Source organism: Oncorhynchus mykiss, chromosome 18, assembly GCF_013265735.2.
Source record: "Oncorhynchus mykiss isolate Arlee chromosome 18, USDA_OmykA_1.1, whole genome shotgun sequence".
NCBI classification, from domain to species: Eukaryota; Metazoa; Chordata; class Actinopteri; order Salmoniformes; family Salmonidae; genus Oncorhynchus; species Oncorhynchus mykiss.
Window position 1 is genome coordinate 14,084,216 of NC_048582.1, and position 20,675 is coordinate 14,104,890.

The 20,675-nt window shown below is 43.4% G+C and overlaps 1 protein-coding gene across 2 annotated transcripts in view; it reads left to right on the plus strand.

Moving 5' to 3' along the window:
* Positions 1-2,842: 2,842 nt before the first annotated feature.
* Positions 2,843-20,675, plus strand: part of LOC110495483 (interleukin-1 receptor accessory protein-like 1) — a 398,899-nt gene continuing 381,066 nt past the window's right edge. For both annotated transcript variants that reach the window (XM_036951893.1, XM_036951894.1), the window contains exon 1: positions 2,843-3,641. The gene's annotated coding sequence lies outside the window, so the exon portion shown is untranslated. The remainder of the gene's footprint in view (positions 3,642-20,675) is intronic.

Consider the following 20,675-nt stretch of genomic DNA (forward strand, 5'->3'; position numbering starts at 1 on the left):
GGGATGGTTTTCCACGGTTAACCTGTAACACTGAAGGCAGGATGTGTAGAGCTGTTCTCTAGCCCCTGGAACCTTGCTGTACAGTAGTTACCATAGTGATGTCATTGCAGCTTCACAATGTGCATTATTCTCTGTATGTATGAACTCTGTGTGACAGCTTCTGCAGCCTCAGGTCAATATGCTGTTTGTGGAGGGTTGCGTATGTGAACTGTCGATAGTACTGTATTTCAGGGTAATATGGAAAAGTGAGCAAAATGGGATAAAACAAATGTTTAATAAGCGTTTCCCGAAAGGGAACTTTAGCAGAATATAAACCAGAATTCCCAATCTAGAAAATAGAAACAGTTGCTGTTACTCGTATTCATTCCAGTCAATGTGCCCCCTGTGCCCCCTGTTTCATCTTCCCCTTTCACCCTGCGTTGTCCAGAAGTATGAACCAGCCTCAAACCTGCACAACTATCCCCACACTAGGAGAAGGAGAGAGAAAAAAGACCTCAAAGCTGTGTTTGTCCACTCTCCATTCATGAAGAAGTCACGTTCCCTGCCAGGCCTGTATGACAGAGAGAGCACACAGTGCAGAGGTTCTGTCTGAGGGGGCCTTTCTTTCTCTTAAAGCCCCCTCATCGAAATTCACCTCACAGAGACAGGGACTCAGAGGCCACCGCCTTGACAGGGTTGCCCAATCCTGGGGAAATCAAACAAGGCCCATAGGGCTTTGGTCAAACGTGGTGCCCTATATATGGAATAGAGTGCCATTTGGGACACAACCAGAATCTCTTCTGCTGGGTTCACAGGGAAGTCTGCATTCCCATCAACCTCTTAGTCTGTATGAACATACCTTGAGAACTGGGATGAATACCTCGTCAACCAGACAGGCAGGTGGTTCAACACCAGGGATTGAGATAGCTGATGTAACATGACAGTGTCAATGTATTTCAGGATAAGGCTCAGCTGGAGAGTGGAGGAAAATAACTGAAAATGTTACTTGGGGACACATGTACTCCATCTGTGTTACTTGGGGACACATGTACTCCATCTGTGTTACTTGGGGACACATGTACTCCATCTGTGTTACTTGGGGACACATGTACTCCATCTGTGTTACTTGGGGACACATGCACTCCATCTGTGTTACTTGGGGACACATGTACTCCATCTGTGTTACTTGGGGACACATGTACTCCATCTGTGTTACTTGGGGACACATGTACTCCATCTGTGTTACTTGGGGACACATGTACTCCATCTGTGTTACTTGGGGACACATATACTCCATCTGTGTTACTTGGGGACACATGAAGTTCCTCTGTGTTACTTGGGGACACATGGACTCCATCTGTGTTACTTGGGGACACATGTACTCCATCTGTGTTACTTGGGGACACATGTACTCCATCTGTGTTACTTGGGGACACATGCACTCCATCTGTGTTACTTGGGGACACATGTACTCCATCTGTGTTACTTGGGGACACATGTACTCCATCTGTGTTACTTGGGGACACATGTACTCCATCTGTGTTACTTGGGGACACATGCACTCCATCTGTGTTACTTGGGGACACATATACTCCATCTGTGTTACTTGGGGACACATGAAGTTCCTCTGTGTTACTTGGGGACACATGGACTCCATCTGTGTTACTTGGGGACACATGTACTCCATCTGTGTTACTTGGGGACACATGAAGTTCCTCTGTGTTACTTGGGGACACATGGACTCCATCTGTGTTACTTGGGGACACATGAAGTTCCTCTGTGTTACTTGGGGACACATGAAGTTCCTCTGTGTTACTTGGGGACACATGCTCTGTGTTATTTAGGGACACATACAGTCCATCTGTGTTACTTGGGGACACATGCAGTCCATCTGTGAATTATTTGTACAATGTACAATATGTTACGAATTGCAATAAGTTATGAATTTGCAGTAGGTATGATATGTTACGAATTACAATTTGTTTTGGCTAACGTTAGCTAGGGGTGGCTAACACTAATGTTAGCTAGGCTAGGGGTTAAGCTAAAAGGGTTAAAGTTAGGGCTAGGGGAAGGGTTAGATAACATGCTAAGTAGTTGCAGAGTAGCTAAAAGTAGTAAGTAGTTGCAAAGTTCTGTATCGCTAAAATGCTAAAGTTGTCCTTGATGATATTCCAACACGCATCATTTGGGTTGCTAGACATAGATGTTAATTTGAGTGTTCCGGATTTAAGTTTACTATGTTATGTCTAGCCTATGAAACCAGTCTGAGGAATGTAAAACATAAACACTGCGATATTACATGCATGGATTCCATTTAAATGCTATAAACCAGGCTACATAAAACCAGGCTAGTGTATCACCCAGTAAAGTTATCATTTGATATTGTTCAACTTGTGTTGACATCCCGTCATATTTGTGTGTGTGAAAAATCATATATCACCATTAGGAGACCATATGCTATGTGTTGACTTTTTGGGGCATGTCCAACTCCAAACGCACATTTCTCACCTATGCCATGGGTTCCCAAACTTTTTCAGTCAGGCCCCCCTGCCAGCATTGGACCCCCCCCCCCCCCCCCCCCCCCCAGGACGAGATTGGGAAACCCTGCTCTAAGGTACACAAGAATAGACATGACAAGAGGGATACTGATGATGCACTACTCAATTTGATGCACAAAACTGATGATGCACTACCCAACCTACCTCTCACGCGTCCCACAGTTTGCGATCCACTGGCCCATGCAATGGTGGCTAGATAGATACATGTAGTAAATAGTGGACGGCTGGTCTGGGTAGTGTGAGTCTGATCATTTTTTCCATTGGGCGGCAGTACGTCTATCTTTAAACTTGAGAACTGCATCGCCTACCGGTCCACATAGTGACTGCGGTCTAGCGAGGGCAGGGGAATGAATCTGGTGTCTGGAAATGCACCACTAAATGCAAATTAACTGCAAGGCAAATAGTATTCAGACCTGTATTTATAGTTTCATATTTGGACTGTATGCACATCTGTTTTCTCCATCCACGGTATTTTTCCCCCGGTGCGTCTGTTGGTGCACGAGGACTCTGCGCGGGCTCTTGGACTTGGAGGACGGATCCATCAAACTCGGATTGTGAGTGTTCGCATAGCGGTACACTGAAGGAAAACCTAATCGGATGTGGTATTACAGAATACTTGTGAAATACAGCCTACATTATAGATAGCTCTCTGCCGCGCTGCAGCCTGTGAGGACCGCACGAGTTTTTTGGGTGGAGAAATTGTGTGTTTTGCAGCGGAGAGGTTTGGGGGACTATTTATAACCAAGGATCGGCAGTCTGGAATGTTTGATTTTCTCCTTCGTTATATGTCAACCTTTTTCTCCTATCAGAGTAGATTTCCCCACCGCCGGTCTTAATATTATTTTCAAATTGACCCTCTGCACCTTTTTTTATTCGGCACTGAAAAAAGCAGATGATATGCATATGTTCTTTGGATTAGACCCTGCTGTGGACAATTTGGCTTTTGCGTGAATGGGATATCTGTGTATTAGGCATATTGTTCAACGACCTTTGTATAAGGAGACGAGGCGTGTTATTAGCATTAGCCTACACCGGCATTGTGATGGTGAACTTTTATGATCGGAACTGACAGCGGAATAGGAACATTTTGGAAACTGCTTGTGGGTAAGTTCATATGTTTTGTTATCAGTGCAGCGATGTAAAGTTTATTGATTAAAACATTTAAATGTACTCAATGCAACACATTGGTTCTATGGTCAGGAGGCTATTCTACCTTCTTACCATAAAAAACATTCAGATTTTTTGTGAAACCTGAATGTTATATGTAGCAATTTGAATGAGCCCCTTCCATAGTACCAGTGCCTTTAGTCCCGCGAGTGCTCCACCTCGCAGCAGTGTATGCGCATTGTAAGGAATTTTCGTTTCTACAGCTCGTTACGCATAGATTCGTATGTGTTGGGCACTAGAGCACTCTTTGGGGATGTTTGAAATGGTGTAATGTTCATTGCGCATAGGCTACATTTCGCTGCTTGATAAGCTTACTGTAATTGATTTGAACGTTATGTATATCTGTTAAAAGTTGTTACTCGGTGAAAATAAATGTGCACTGCAGCAATGACACATTATCGCTGAAAAATAGAAAGATTTTATGGCAAGAGTGAAACGCTCATGTCTCTGATCATAAACGTGTGTGCGTGCATATATGTGTGTGTGCGTTCGCGTTAGTGCGTGCTTGTGTGTGTCCATGATGGAGATATATATATATATATATTTTTATGTAGGCTCATTGTATGCAAACCGTTAGCTGTAGTTGTGTTACCTTTAATATATTTTACAAATACGATATTTCAACAGATAGGGAATTTAAGATATAGCCTGTTTAGACTATGGCGTAACGGCAGGTTGCAAAGTTGTGTGGTGCTGGAAAGATGCGTGTGTGCATCCTCAACTGCAGATGGTGAACTAAATCCCCAAATCATTGGAAGACGCGCGCGGCATTGATCTGTTCGTTAATTTGAAGTGTGCGAATAGGTCACCAGTGAATTACACCTTTAAATGAAAGTGACAGACACATAGCTCAGGAAAATTACGATTTGGATCTTGGATTGGCCTCTAAACCATTAGGTTTTAGCCACTGTGCCGTCAATGCATATGGGCCGGTGAAAGGATCATGGATGCACCGTTTCTCTCACATCCCAGACCCCACAAAAGATGACAAGTGCGACATAAGCAACATTCAAGTGCTGTTTAACCCGCTGAAATGACAGCTCCCAGAGTCGACAGATTGAAGAGAAGAGCATTAACCTGGGGTGTAATCATTAGTCCAAACCGTTGCAAACAGTTTGGACTAAAGCAATAGTTTCTATTGGACAAATCCAGGCAGGTCCCTCCCCGTTTGGTTCCGTTTTCTTCCGTTTGGTTCCGTTTGGTTCCTAGTGAATACACCCCTGCATGTGTAGGTTACAACACAGGTGTCTGCCTCAAGCAGACCTACTGCACCAAAACTGTCCAATTAACTTTATTCGGCTGGACATGCAATTTTGCTCTAGCGAGACTATATCGTGTGCAGTCAACATGTATGCCAAGTGTATATTGAAACCCTATCATCAATACAGGACCAAGGGAGAGAAATGAAGTTGCTCAAGGCACACAGGACAAAACGATTTTCAATGCATCTCCTGCTGCTTTCACTCAATTCCTTTGGGTTGATTCAAACACAACAACAATGTTGCAGAAGACATGCTTCTTAACCCGCTGGGCATACACTGGTTGAATAAACGTTGTTTCCAAGTCATTTCAATGAAATTACGTTGAACCAACATGGAATAGATATTTCATTGACGTCTGTGGCCAGTGGGAAGGAAGGCCCTGTGGTCAGATATTGAGCTGGCTTGAATGCTTCTCACAGTCATTGATATAGAGATTTGACAGTATTGACGCTCTTCAGATTATGATCCATTTCAATTCACAATGTGATGCAGGTCATGGTCCAGCATTAGTTGCATTTTGTTACATTAACACGCACGTCATTCAAATATAATGTGTATTTTTAATACTGTATGTCCAGTAATGACACAATAAGCATCCAAATGTATGATTTGAAGGACCACAAGACAGCACCGGAGATTTCTGGGCTCATTATGACATTGGTTGCATGCATTCTGGTTAGCATCTGTATATGTTCAGGGGAGCCATCATAACCACTGATCTCCTCCTTGATTGATACTTTTAATTTTCAAGGAGCTGTAACCGAGGCTCCTCCCCCAACCTGCAGTCAAGTGGCAGAGAGAGAGAGTCTAAGACTTTCAAATGATGGAGTGCATTAATGTTGTGGGAAATAAGAGTGTCTGGCTATGGAACATTGGCTCAGTGCTGAGGAGTGATTGGAACAATTGGTTAGGATTTGTGAGGGAGGCACTGAGGGAAGGGGCGCCTTTATCGTTGTTATTAGATTACATTAATAAGACTCTGATGGAAATGAAAGAACACTGGCGTTGAGGGGAGAAGGAATGAGAGAAGGAGAGAGAGAAGGGGGAGAGAGAGGGAGCTAGGGAGGGTGAGAGATGGAGGGATTGAGAGGAGGGATGGAGATGGAGAGAAATAAATAAATAATGTGAGAAAAGAGAGAGTAAGGGAGAGAGCGAGACGGCGAGGGAGGGAGGGAGAGAGAGGGAGAGGGAGAGAGTGATGAAGAGAGAGAACCAATACAAATTGTCACCATGTCATTGGATTTAGGTTAAAAGTTGGGTAAAAAAAATCCCTTTTTGTAAATCCAAGCAGTTTTCCAAGTTGTTTCAGTATTTTCTTTGGTTTAAATGACTTGTAGACAATGTTGATTCAACCTGTTTTTGCACAGTGAAGCCAATAGAATACGCATTGTAAGCCATTAAATACACTATTCACTGTAGGTACAAAAGTATGTGGACACCCCTTAAAATCTGTGGATTTGTCTATTTCAGCCACATCCGTTGCTGACAGGTGTATAAAATTCAGCACACAGTCATGCAATCTCAATAGGCAAACATTGGCAGTAGAATGGCCTCACTGAAGAGCTGTGACCTTCAACTTGACTTTCAACTTGACTTCCAACAAAACAATTAGTCAAATTTCTGCCCCGTTATAGCTGCCCCGGTCAACTGTAAGGGCTGTTATTGTGAAGTGGAAACATCTATGAGCAACAACGGCTCAGCCGCAAAGTGGTAGGCTACACATGCTCACAGAACGGGAGCGTCGTCCTTGCTTACAACACTCACTACCGAGATCCAAACTGCCTCTGGAAGCAACGTCAGCATAATAACTGTTTGTCGGGAGCTTCATTAAAATGGGTTTCCATGGCCGAGCAAGCCTAAAATCACCATGTGCAAAGCCAAGTGTCTGCTGGAGTGGTGTAAAGCTCGCTGCAATTGGACTCTGGAGCAGTGGAAATGCATTCTATGGAGTGATGAATCACGCTTCACCATCTGGCAGTCCGACAGAAGAATTTGGGTTTGGCAGTTGCCAGGAAAACCCTACCTGTCCCAAAGCATAGTTACAACTAGAGGTCGACCGATTATGATTTTTCAACGCCAATACCGATACCGATTATTGGAGGACCAAAAAAAAGTTGATACCGATTAATCGGCCGATTTTTTTACATTTATTTGTAATAATGACAATTACAACAATACTGAATGAACACTTATTTTAACTTAATATAATACATCAATAAAATCAATTTAGCCTCAAATAAATAATGAAACATGTTCAATTTGGTTTAAATAATGCCGAAACAAAGTGTTGGAGAAGAAAGTAAAAGTGCAATATGTGCCATGTAAGAGAGCTAACATTTTAAGTTCCTTGCTCACGCTAGATAAACTTGTAATATCATCAACCATGTGTAGTTAACTAGTGATTATGATTGATTGATTGATTGTTTTTTATAAGATAAGTTTAATGCTAGCTAGCAACTTACCTTGGCTTCTACTGCATTCGTGTAACAGGCAGCCTCCTCGTGGAGTGCAATGTAATCAGGTGGTTAGAGCGTTGGACTAGTTAACTGTAAGGTTGCAAGATTGAATCCCCCGAGCTGACAAGGTGAAAATCTGTCGTTCTGCCCCTGAACGAGGCAGTTAACCCACCGTTCCTAGGTCATCATTGAAAATAAGAATGTGTTCTTAACTGACTTGCCTAGTTAAATAAAGATGAAAAAAAAAGAGAATCGGCCAAATCGGTGTCCAAAAATACAAATTTCCGATTGTTATGAAAACTTGAAATCGGCCTCTAGTTCCAACTGTAAAGTTTGGTGGATGAGGAATAATGGTCTGAGGCTGTTTTTCATGGTTCGGGCTAGGACCCTTAGTTTCAGTGAAGGGAAATCTTTCAATGACATTCTAGACTATTCTGTGCTTCCAACATTGTGGCAACAGTTTGGGGAAGGCCATTTCCTATTTCAGTATGACAATGACCCCGTGCACAAAGCGAGGTCCATACAGAAATGGTTTATCGAGATCGGTGTGGAAGAACTTGACCGGCCTGCAAAGAGCCCTGATCTCAACCCCATTGAACACTTTTGGGAAGAATTGGAATGCCGACTGTGACCCAGTCCTAATTGCCCAACATCATTGCCCGTTCTCACTAATGCTCTTGTGGCTGAGGGGAAGCAAGTGGAAAGCCTTCCCAAAAGAAATCTTGAAAGAAATCCAATTCCCTAGATGAGTTTTCAGCCTCTTTTCCGCCCAAGTATTTAAAAAAAATCCTAGATCCACATTAAAGCAATCAGAGGCTATTGATCTGACACTGAGCTATTTATTTTCGCTGGCAGCATTCTCTCCATGTAAAGACATGTTTGATAGATCAGGTAGATTACTAGATGTCCAATTATCAGTCACTAAGCCCATAGAACATCTAAGACAAGGCAGCTGTATGAAGCTGTATGAAGCTGCATGAATATCAAGTCACTGTTTCAGCCTGTCTGTACTGTCACATTCATGCTGTTACAAGTCATTAGAAATATCTTTCTGAGTAGCCGAGAGGGAACTAAAAGGAACCCTTGGAAATGGAAATCATCTGAACTGACTTTGTTGGAGGGATGTTGTCTTTATAAAAACACTTGCGCTTCAAAATAGGCCCCTCTTTACAACTGTGGCCCTACAGCTCTCCACTGCTCTTCTCAAAGCCCTCTGTCAGATTATCATTCAGTGGAGGCCAACAGCAAAACACATTTTGTCTCTTTATTTCTTCAGGCGATCTCAGATCGAGAGAAAAAATACCATCTCTCTACAGAAATGAAGCTATCCAAGCTTCTATCTATCTGTCAGGTAGGCAGTGTGAGTGTATGGTACACATCCAACCATGGAATCAGCGGCTTGACTTTATTTAGCCTTTGAGTGTTTTGGCAGCCCTATCATAACAGAGACAAGCTAATGTAGCTACATAAAAGTCGTAATGGAATCGTTTTCCAACTGTCTGTTTATATTGTAGCTCAGGAAACGTGTGGGGAACCTCCCAGAGGAACTGCTAGAAGATGAAAAACTGGTCAATTGTTTCACACACTGAAATAAAGATTGAAGCGATGAAACTGTAGTCCCACTCCCCACAGATGAAATTGCATTCTAAGGTGTAATCAATTTTTTTCCTTCCTTCTATCTATTTTTTTGAAAGCTTGAGGCAAGGAAAATAAAAAGCTGATGGTTTGTCAGTGATAGAATGTGCAGTCCAGGAGCTGGCCTGGATGATGGAATTATCATGTTCACCCTTTTTCCCCAAAACCTGTTTCCCTGAAATGTTTGCATGTGATCCTAAAGGAGCCTAGACTGCTTAGTGGATGAAGTCGATGTGTTTTAGATATTTGGGAGGTAGATGTGTGAAAGGAGATGGAAAGTGTCACGCAGGTAAAACGCAAAATGGGCAATTTTTCCTTCAATTTCTCCCTTCTCCATTCGGAGCTCTGCTGGCCCATTCATGAAGACTCCGTAGTGACACACAGCGCATTACCACAGAGATAAACCTTCCCTCACAATCTGCCTGCGTTTAAAAAGAACAAAGACCTTGGATATGTTGTGCTGCATGCAGAATGTCTCTCCAATACAGGAAGTAGAAGACAACATGCACCGACTCAGCGTTCCTGACCAATGATATATCCTCAAGAGAGAAGTGTCCAATTACACAGAGAGCATGTATTCACATGCTGTTTCTTAAGACTCCTCATTCACAACACTGTGTTGTTAATTTCATGTATTTTTCACCCTAGACTAGTCAATGACAAAGGGGAACACATTATTGTAGTTGTGTTGCTAAACAAACACCAGAGCTGTGGTCTAGATGTGAGTGTCGTATTATTTATGGGCCCCGTTTCTTTCCCAGAATGCTGCTGCTGTGTCAACTGCGAATTCGGTTGCGAAGCCGTTCCTTGGCGAGAGCCAGCGTTCTCCATGGGCCCTCCACATATCCCCAACAACCCCAGCGAGAGTGGCCCTCAATAGGCCCTGATTTATTGGGCCACTTTATGAGGGTCAGGAGAGTCGGCTCTCCTTCTCCTCCGATATTGAAGCCAAAACACTGTAGAACCACATGGAGTGTTTTTTCCCACATTGTTTTTCAATGCAGTAAATGTGTGTTGTTCCTGTCATGCTCTCCATGGTAACTAGACCCCTCCCTTCCAATCCTCCTTATCCTATCAGTTTAGTCTTGATTGCTGGTGCTGGCTCCATTTCAGGACAGGGGGCCACTCAGAGATGATACAATCAGAGCAGCAAATAGTAGGCAGAGGGGTAATGATAGGAAGGAGGGAGCGATGGAGAGAGGGAGGGAGCGAGGGAGGGAGCGAGGGAGGGAGGGAGGGAGAGAGAGAGGGAGGGAGCGATGGAGGGAGGGAGAGAGGGAGAGAGAGAGAGAGAGAGAGATAGAGAGAGAGAGAGAGACATGCCGGTCTGCAAATTCAGGTCTATAGTAACTCCAACACAGTTTTCCCTCCCCACTCCCTGGCTCTTTCAGCCGCAACACTTGTCTGGTTCTTCGGGTTGACTTTTCAGCAGACAAATTGACCTTTTTTTGCCTTGGGTTCTTACTGTGTCTTTTCCTTCTGTTTTCTATTGAGCGAGCCATTGAACCGATTGTTAGGTGGCTGGTCTGCTGGAGTTCTAGTTCCGTGTTCCGCTCCCCCCGGGGCTATACCCTCTGAGACCCTCATGTGACGCCCTTGTGGTTCTACAGTGTTTTGGCTTATTAAATGTGAACGTGAGGGCAGTGGTTCAATAAGCCTCCAGTTTCAGACATGCTTATCTTCATCCAGTTGAGGGAATGGGGGAATTGTTACATGTGTGTATGTTGAGTAACAACCCTCCATTTATGTTTACATGTTAATAATGAAGACCAGTGAGTCCACTTTCCAGCCATGCTCAGAGGAAGCTGGGATTCTACCATGGGAAGCCTCACAATGTTACAGGATTATGTAATGCATATATATTGGTATCATTCAACAGAAAAGTCATCTGACAATAGAAATTAGCATTAGGAGCTATTGTACTCCTAGGAATGGGACCTATTCTTGTGCTGTAGTACTGTAGCCAGCCAATTTGACAATTCACCGCCTCTCGCCCTATCCCTCCTCCCACCACCCTAACACATGCAATCTACTGCAGTCATCAGTGTGCATATCCTTTGGAATAACAGTAGTAGAAGTCTGTTTCACAGTTCACCAGCTGCTGTGTTTCAGTTTCCTCCCCAGCAGATTGAGTTGATCCTACTGATGGATGATGGAGCAGTATACCAGCTCTAGAAGACAGCCTTGCATCAATCATCCTGGCTTCCAGCTACTTCCTCCTTGGGTCTCACCTACCTGCCTGCCTGTCAGCCATACCCCCCCCCCCCCACCCCTCCTTTAATGAGTGGAGTGGAGGGGTGGGTGTCTCCTCCCAACTAGATTGGCCCTCAGTAGGGAACAGTGTCAAGTCCCATTTGAGTGGGATGATTGGATCTGAAGAGGTTTCTCTTGGTGTAGTGTAGTGGATGGAGGGGACTTTGGATGGGGGATAAAACGGAGACAGGTGACTGCTGCTGGATAGGTTGGTCTCTCTCCTTTTCTACAAAAGTTTGCAGAACTCTGGAGAAATGAAGTGCTCTTGTACCCTACAATATCTGTCTTTGTACTGTTGACGGATCTCAGTGGAAGGGATCTTATACAATATACTATATTTATTTGTACTGTTGACATAGTTATCTTATACAATATCATAGCTTTCTTTATACTGTTGACACAACAAGAGAAATGAAGTTATCTTATACAGTATGTGTAACGGTTTTCTTCTGTTGAAGGAGAGGAGGACCAAAATGCAGCGTGGTTAGTGTTCAACATGTTTAATAAGGACAACAAATGTGAAAAAACTGAAACAGTCCTATCTGGTGCATAGACACAAAGACAGAAGACATACAAACTACATAGAAAGGAAACAGCCCCATAAACATACAAAACCCCTAGACCGGACAAAACACATAAATCCCCCATGTCACACCCTGACCTAACCAAAATAATAAAGAAAACAAAGATAACTAAAGCCAGGGCGTGACAGTATGATATCTTGACAGAACTCAAGATAAATGAAGTTCTCTCATACAGTATAATATATTTGTGCTGTTGACAGAACTCAAGAGAAATGAAGTTCTCTCATACAGTATAATATCTTGGTACTGTTGACAGATCTCTGGAGAAATGAAGTCCTCTCATACAGTATAATATCTTGGTACTGTTGACAGATCTCTGGAGAAATGAAGTTATCGTATACAATATAATGTCTTTCTATGTACTGTTGACAGAAATCAAGAGAAATGAAGTGCTCCTTCCTATAGAAAATAATATTATTATTTGTACTGTTGCCAGAACTCAGGGGAAATGAAGTTCTCTTATACAATATAACATCTTTCTATATACTGTACTTTGCTCATGGACAATTCTATATGAATCAACATACTTGTTTAGTGTGGTGAGCTCTCTTGTAGCAGGTTAAGGTTTATGGAAACTGTGATTTTGAGGTTGTAAACTATGTCTGAACAGCTCTGTCATTTCCATGTCAATGGGTTGAGCTGAGTCTTGCTCAGCAAGGGGAAAGAATGGGCCATAAAGCCTAATGCGTTGCCTGAATAATGCAGGTGTGCAATTTCAATAGTGGGGCAGCGAGCGAGCGGTCTGAGCTGTACTGTGTGTTTGGAGGAGAGATTTGAGATGGATGGCTTATCTTTTATTAAACATGCGGTCGGTGTGGAGGGGAGGCTACAGTACTGACAGAAGCTCTGCTCTCCTCTCGCTCCTCCTCTTCTCCTCCTGGGGATGATTTATCCCCTCCTCCCTCCCCTCTCTCTTGTCCTCAGCAGCCTCCGTTTTCATCCCCAGAATGGGGCTACAGCCGGGCTCTCCCCTGGACCCCTGAGCCCCCTCCGCCGCCATGGCCTATCCACTAAGAAGGCTTCATTAGTTTTATCTTTATTTCCCTGCCGCTCGGCTACGGCTGGGCCGAGCTGGGACACAGAGGGCCTTAGCAGGCAGGTCGGGGATCTGAGGGGGATTGAACAGGACTCCTCCTGGTCCTGTTTTCTCAGGTTTTATTGAGCTGAAACGATTGGTAGAGCAGAGCAGAAAAGTAGCAGAGGTTTTTAAGAATGGGGGGGTTGAATCTGTAGTGAATTGGATTTCAAATTAGGGCTATGTGGTGCGTTTGCTGTGTTGTTGATGATGTACAAGCTATCTTCTGTCACCTCCAAAGTGAATATCGGTACTGACTGAGCACTGCTGCCTTCCTGGAAGCTTTTGGAGAGGTGAGTTTGTAACGGGTAATGCTTGAGCTCTAGTATCATTGCCATGCATTTAATCACTGCAGCGTTGAGGTACATTATGAAATTAAAACTTCATCCATGTTGACTTTAAAAGCTTCTTAGCTTGAACCAAGGAAAATTACAACCACTAAGGGCAATGAATTGCTAATGATTAAGGGTATATAAAACATTGTTTTAGACTTCGCTGAAACAGCAGAGAGTAAGTCTTGTTCTTGTCAGGTGGGAACGAGCGACTTGTTACAGACATCACTCTCACTGTTATTTCATAAGTGGACAAATCGGGTCAGATTGCTCTGTGTCTTTTCCCCACAAGATAAAATAGCAAGCTGCCTGTCAATTGTTCTCTCCCCATTCTCTCTGTGATTCACTCAAAATAAAGTCTCCCTCTGTCCTGGCGTGACCAGCAGTTCTCATATTGTCAGAGTACAGGCCTTCACCTCTGCATCAAGTCTATTTAATTGGACATCCACATCCCTATTATGGAAAGCAGCAATAGTACTCCTTGCCTGGCACACAAAGCGCTTATGGGAAATGAAGTCCTTATTGCCTCATGAGGTGGCCATTTTGGGGTCCACTCCACTGATTGTGTCACATAGGAATTCTCTTGGTGATTCATCTAAATAAGCCGAGGGGCCAATTCTGGGAGGCTGTAGCAGGTGGTGTTAGAACAGTGCTCTGCACCTCCTGCTTATTAACCCTGAACCCCAATGGCCGGGAGACTTGAGCCCACTGGCTCACAGTTGCATCACTTTCTCTGGCGTCACAGAAGAATACAAATGATGCAAATCATTCATGATTCAAAAGGAGAGACAGAGTTGAAGTGCGAACAAGTATATCATTTTCTATTTTGACACCATGTAGAAGGAAATTGGCTGTGATTTTTAAATTGGTTAACTTGACTCTATTAAAACATGTCGCTCATAGAAGTGGTAGCAAAAAGGTGTTATTTCACCCTTTTCAGGTAAAATACAATACCTTGCACCTCATGAGAAATTTCAATCTCAAGTATTGACCCACCTGTGGTGCCTTCGCTTTCTGCAAAGGATTCAAGTTTTCACAAGGTGTCACACTAGTTACGTGCAGTGGTAGAGAATGACGCCAGCCACAAAGAGGCATTGTACTCTATTTCATGCTGTTTTGTGCTGTTTCCGGTCCACAGTGGGACTGGAAGCCCTGGGACCTACACTATAAAAGCATGCACAGGTTTTCAGGTCCACAGTCCAGCTGATTTCACTCCTGGGGTCTGATTTCTACATGGGAACCCAGGTGTGTGCACTGCCCAGCCAATCAGTGACATTCATTATAGCGATTGCCAGGGAGGAGCTAAGCAGGGCTGTTGAACTCAAGGGCGTTAGTGAGTCATGCTCCCCAGCAATACAGACTCATAACTGGCTTCCACTAAAACAACCCTGTAGCACCTGGAAACCTATAGGTCACAGTCCTCAGATCGATCAGTAGTTACCCTGGACACAGCACTAAGCCTGGAATTTGTCCATTTAACCCTTTATAATCTAAGCCCTGTCTAAGCCGGGGGGGGGGGACTAACTTATTTAATAGTTTTAGTTTGGCATTACTGCTGTTAATTAACCAATAAAAAACGCATTGAATAACAGATTCACTACATGGAACAACAAATGTTCGTGAGAACACCAATTTTCAGGATGTCTCATGGTCTGACAAACACCACTTTAGCTCTGCCACCTTTCACTGCAGATGCGGAAGGGCGATATCGGCAGATGCAGTGGATTGAGAGGCAGCCCATGCAAAAAAAACAAATACTGTATCCTAGCTTAAACAGGCGTATTTTGATGGTGACTTTTTCAATTATGTTAATTTGATTTCCACAGTTGGCGTGGCAATTGTAGGCCAAGGGTTATAGTGGGTTCAGGGAGAGAGTGTGTACAGTATGTACAGTTCATGGAACAGCTTGAATTGGGAATAGTTAATAATGTATGTCCTTTAGGAAGTTACTGGCAGCATACAGACAAACTCTTCTCTCTCTCTCTCTCTCTCTCTCTCTCTCTCCCGGATCAGGAAATCTGGTATCCTCCAACCAGGATATCTAGAAACCAGGGAATTTATTGAACGCTGCAAGAATTTTGCAACCCTAGGAATAATTCTGTGTGTACAGCCGGGCTTTATGTGTGTGGATGTAGGTGTGTGGATGTAGGTGTGTAGATGTAGGTGTGTGGATGTAGGTGTGTGGATGTAGGTGTGTGGATGTACGTGTGTGGATGTAGGTGTGTGGATGTAGGTGTGTGGATGTAGGTGTGTAGATGTAGGTGTGTGGATGTAGGTGTATGGATGTAGGTGTGTAGATGTAGGTGTGTGGATGTAGGTGTGTGGATGTAGGTGTGTGGATGTAGGTGTGTGGATGTAGGTGTGTAGATGTACGTGTGTGGATGTAGGTGTGTGGATGTAGGTGTGTAGATGTAGGTGTGTGGATGTAGGTGTGTGGATGTAGGTGTGTAGATGTAGGTGTGTGGATGTAGGTGTGTGGATGTAGGTGTGTGGATGTAGGTGTGTGGATGTACGTGTGTGGATGTAGGTGTGTGGATGTACGTGTGTGGATGTAGGTGTGTGGATGTAGGTGTGTAGATGTAGGTGTGTGGATGTAGGTGTGTGGATGTAGGTGTGTGGATGTAGGTGTGTAGATGTAGGTGTGTGGATGTACGTGTGTGGATGTAGGTGTGTGGATGTAGGTGTGTGGATGTAGGTGTGTGGATGTACGTGTGTGGATGTAGGTGTGTGGATGTAGGTGTGTGGATGTAGGTGTGTGGATGTAGGTGTGTGGATGTAGGTGTGTAGATGTAGGTGTGTGGATGTACGTGTGTGGATGTAGGTGTGTGGATGTAGGTGTGTGGATGTAGGTGTGTGGATGTACGTGTGTGGATGTACGTGTGTGGATGTAGGTGTGTGGATGTAGGTGTGTGGATGTAGGTGTGTGGATGTAGGTGTGGAGGGTATAAGTGATTGCAACTGTTTCTCACAAATAGAAATGTTAATAACTTGCAAAGGCAGCAGGCAGATAAGGTTTTTTCCTCTGCTCCTCCACGGAGAGAGGGGAACGAGGACGAGGAGATGGTGAAAAGAGGAAGGGAGGGAGGAGAGAGGGAGGGGCTGTTGGAAGACACATTATTCTGTGCTGGTGCTCCTCTAGTAAGAGCCACTAGTGAGAAAGGGCCCTTCTCTGGCAGAACCTTCAAGACAGTAATTGAATTTGGTTGAATCCAGCGGGGGATAAATACAGGGACTAATAGATAGGGACAAAGAGACAAGGAGGTAGGGGGATGAGGAAAAACAACTGGACAACAACTGCAGTCGACAATAGATTCTATGGAGGTTCCTCCTTTTGCAGACCCTGCTAATTCAATGGTTATGGACCATCAGTGACTTGCTTGTTTGTTTACGTCATCGCTGCAGCAGGGGGTAGTCGGCTACACTGCACTACAACAGGGAGCTCATGTCAATTCTCATGCTCCCCTCCCACACTGTGGGCTGTGTAAATAGCTAGCACTTGATTCTCTCCTCTCAGTATTGGGGAAAACACACTCTGAAATAACAAGAGGTTGATATTCACATATTAACCAGGATCCACTTGAAATCACTGATTATGAGAATTATGATGGTAAATGTTTTATACAAACAAGAGTAGCACTTCATTTTACCGCACATAGTTTCCCAGCTGGTTACTAAGCAATGGCATGGTAAATGGTCATTACACAGTAATAACCTAGGAATGACCTATTCACAATTAAACAGACCTATCTGTGTATCACGGAACAACTACATATCTGCCTTGGATTTTCAATCCAAACCACAGCTACAGTAGTGAGCTTGCAGTTCCAGGAACATATTATGGTAATATTTAGAATTCTGTCATGTTTAATCCTATAATCCCTTATTTATTCTGTTTTTGATATACTCGGGACTATGATCAGTCTGCTGCAATACCACCTGCAGACGACTTGTTAGCTCATCAGTAACGATGCACTGAGGTAGACAAATATGCCTCTATTTGTTATTCAGGAATATTATTCAATATCACCAATTTCAAGTACCTCCTATTGCCTTTGAACACCATGTATCTTCGTCTTCTTTTAAAAAATATTTAGTATTTATTTCATGTTTATTTAACTAAGCAAGTCAGTAAGAACAAATTCTTACTTACAATGACGTTCTACTAAAAGGCAAAATGCCTCCTGCGGGGACGCGGGATGGGATTAAAAATGTAAAATAAAATACAAATATAGGACAAAACACACATCACGACAAGAGAGACACCACACCACTACATAAAGAGAGACCTAAGACAACAACACAGTATAGCAGCAACACATGACAACAACATGGTAGCAACACAACATGGCAGCAGCACAACATGGTAGCAGCACAAACATGGTACAAACATTATTGGGAGCAGACAACAGCACAAAGGGAAAGAAGGTAGAGACAACAATGCATCACCCGAAGCAGCCACAACTGTCAGTAAGAGTGTCCATGATTGGGTCTTTGAAATGGCAACATCATTTACATGCCATGCACTGGCGCCCAATCACAGTTATCACAGGAAGCTAGTAAACCTAGACGATTATGTCTATTTAATCATTGTGTGCTCTGTTTGTAAGAGAGGGACCACATCGAGAGTATCTTTGGTGGTAATGTTTGCAGCGACACGAGAGAGAACGCTAATTAAAATGATACGATTTGGGTGTTGCTTTATCGTTTTAGTGTAGTGAGGGGGTGACTTGTGAAGCGTCGTTAGCCAACTAGCGCCCGGCGCTACAATGGCCCTTTCATAGCGGGGTGGTTTGTGGTGGTGTCGTCATCCTTGGCTGCAGTCTAATCTGGAACTGACACACTAACACTGTCTCCTCAGGTTTATTGTGGTTTACCAGGTTCCCCCCTCCAGATTCTGTGTTGTGTCTTTGTCAGGTACTAAATGTCAACGTGAAGTTTTTTAACATTGGAAGCTACCACATGTCAATTGAATTGACAGTCATTGAAATGATCATACAACCACCCCCCAAAACAGTGGCCTAACACCAGAAGAATTCAGATTAGAATTGATTATGTAAAGGATTAGGGAGCAGGTGAAATTAACATGTTAGTTAGCATGGCAACAAAGCCAGATATATTATTACTCACTACTTTGACACAGCTTCTTCTTTGATGAAGTTCATTTTATCCGGGTCCATGATGATAAATCCTTAAAGAGAGGAATATAAATAAACTTTTGGAGAATGGATTTGCATACGGGCATCATTTATTTGAAAGGCTAATTGCAGATGTGTAGGCAGCTGCAGAACATGATATCAAATATTTGTTTTCCCCGTTTTGAACTATGATCCAGATGAGTAAATGATGATTAAATTATTTGCACGTGGTGTAATCTGAAAGCCACATCTCATTCAAAACAACAGCTGTGTTTACACAGGCAGCCCAATTCTCATCTTTTTTCAACTAATTCGTATTTTGACCAATCACATCAGATCTTTTTCAGAGCTGATCTGAGTGATCAAAAAAGCCTTTTGTCCAGGCCCCAATTTTTTTTTGGTAGGGACCTGTGCAGTTATAAATCAAACAAATACATGTGTGAACACCAAAGTTTTTTTTTTTAATTGCAATTTATTGTAGAAGAAATTGTCAATCGTGCAAGAGTGGCTTCTACTTCTACTATCTTGTGTAATCCACCTTCAATATGGTGATTGGATGTAAATTCACCTTCAGAATCTTTTACTCATGACCTTTTACCTGGTGTGTTCCTTTCGGTACAACTAACTATGTTCTTGATTTGACCCATAGCCTTACAATAGGACTACATACATACAGTGCCTCCGGAAAGTATTCAGACCCCTGGACTTTTCCCACACTTTGTTACGTTACAACTTAACCTAAAATTGATTAAATTCAAAAAATCCTCAGCAATCTACACACAATACCCCATAATGACAAAGCGAATAAAGGTTTAGACATTGTTGCAAATTTATTAAAAGTAAAAAAAACTGAAAAACCTTATTTACATAAGTATTCAGACCCTTTGCTGTGAGACTCGAAATTGAGCTCAGGTGCATCCTGGTTCCATTGATCGTCCTTGAGGTGTTTCTACAACTTGATTGGAGTCCACCTGTGGTAAATTCAATTGATTGGACATGATTTGGAAAGGCACACGCTTGTCTACATAACGTCCCACAGTTGACAGTGCATGTCAGAGCAAAAACCAAGCCATGAGGTCAAAGGAATTGTTTGTAGAGCTCCGAGACAGGATTGTGTCTAGGCACAGATCTGGGGAAGGGTACCAAAACATTTCTGCAGCATTGAAGTTCCCCAAGAACACAGTGGCCCCATTATTCTTAAATGGAAGAAGTTTGGAACCACCAAGACTTTTCCTAGACCAAACTGATTAATTGGGGGAGAAGGACCTTGGTCTGGAAGTGACCAAAAACCCGATGGTCACTGTGACAAAGCTCTAGAGTTCCTCTGTGGAGATGGGAGAACCTTCCAGAAGGACAACCATCTCTGCAGCACTCCACCAATCAGGGCTTTATGGTAGACTGGCCAAACAGAAGCCACTCCTCAGTAAAAGGCACATGACAGCCCACCTGGAGAGTGCAAAAAGGCACCTAAAGACTTTCAGACCATGAGAAACAAGATTCTCTGGTCTGTGATGAAACCAAGATTGAACTTTTTGGCCTAAATGCCAAGCGTCACGTCTGGAGGAAACCTGGCACCATCCCTACGGTGATGAATGGTGGTACCAGCATACTATTGTGGGGATGTTTTTCAGTGGCAGGGACTGGGATACTATTCCGGATCGAGGCAAAGATGAACAGATCAAAGTACAGAGAGATCCTTGATGAAAACCTGCTCCAGAGAGCTCAGAACCTCAGACTGGGGCGATAGTCCAACAGGACAACAACCCTAAGCACACAGCCAAGACAACGCAGGAGTGACTTCGGGACAAGTCTCTGAATGTCCTTGAGTGGCCCAGCCAGAGCCCGGACTTGGACCCGATCGAACATTTCTGGAGAGACCTGAAAATAGCTATGCAGCAAGGTTCCCCATCCAACCTGACAGAGCTTGATAGGATCTGCAGAGAAGAATGGGAGAATCTCCCCAAATACAGGTGTGCCAAGCTTGTAGCGTCCTACCCAAGAAGACTTGAGGCTGTAATCACTGCAAAAAGTGCTTCTACAAAGTACTGAGTAAAGGGCCTGAATAATAACAATACCGTTCAAAAGTTTGGGGTCACTTAGAAATCTCCTTGTTTTTGAAAGAAGAGCACGTTTTTTGTCCATTAAAAATAACATCAAATTGATCAGAAATACAGTGTAGACATTGGTAATGTTGTGAATGACTATTGTACTTGCAAACGGCTGATTTTTAATTGGATAT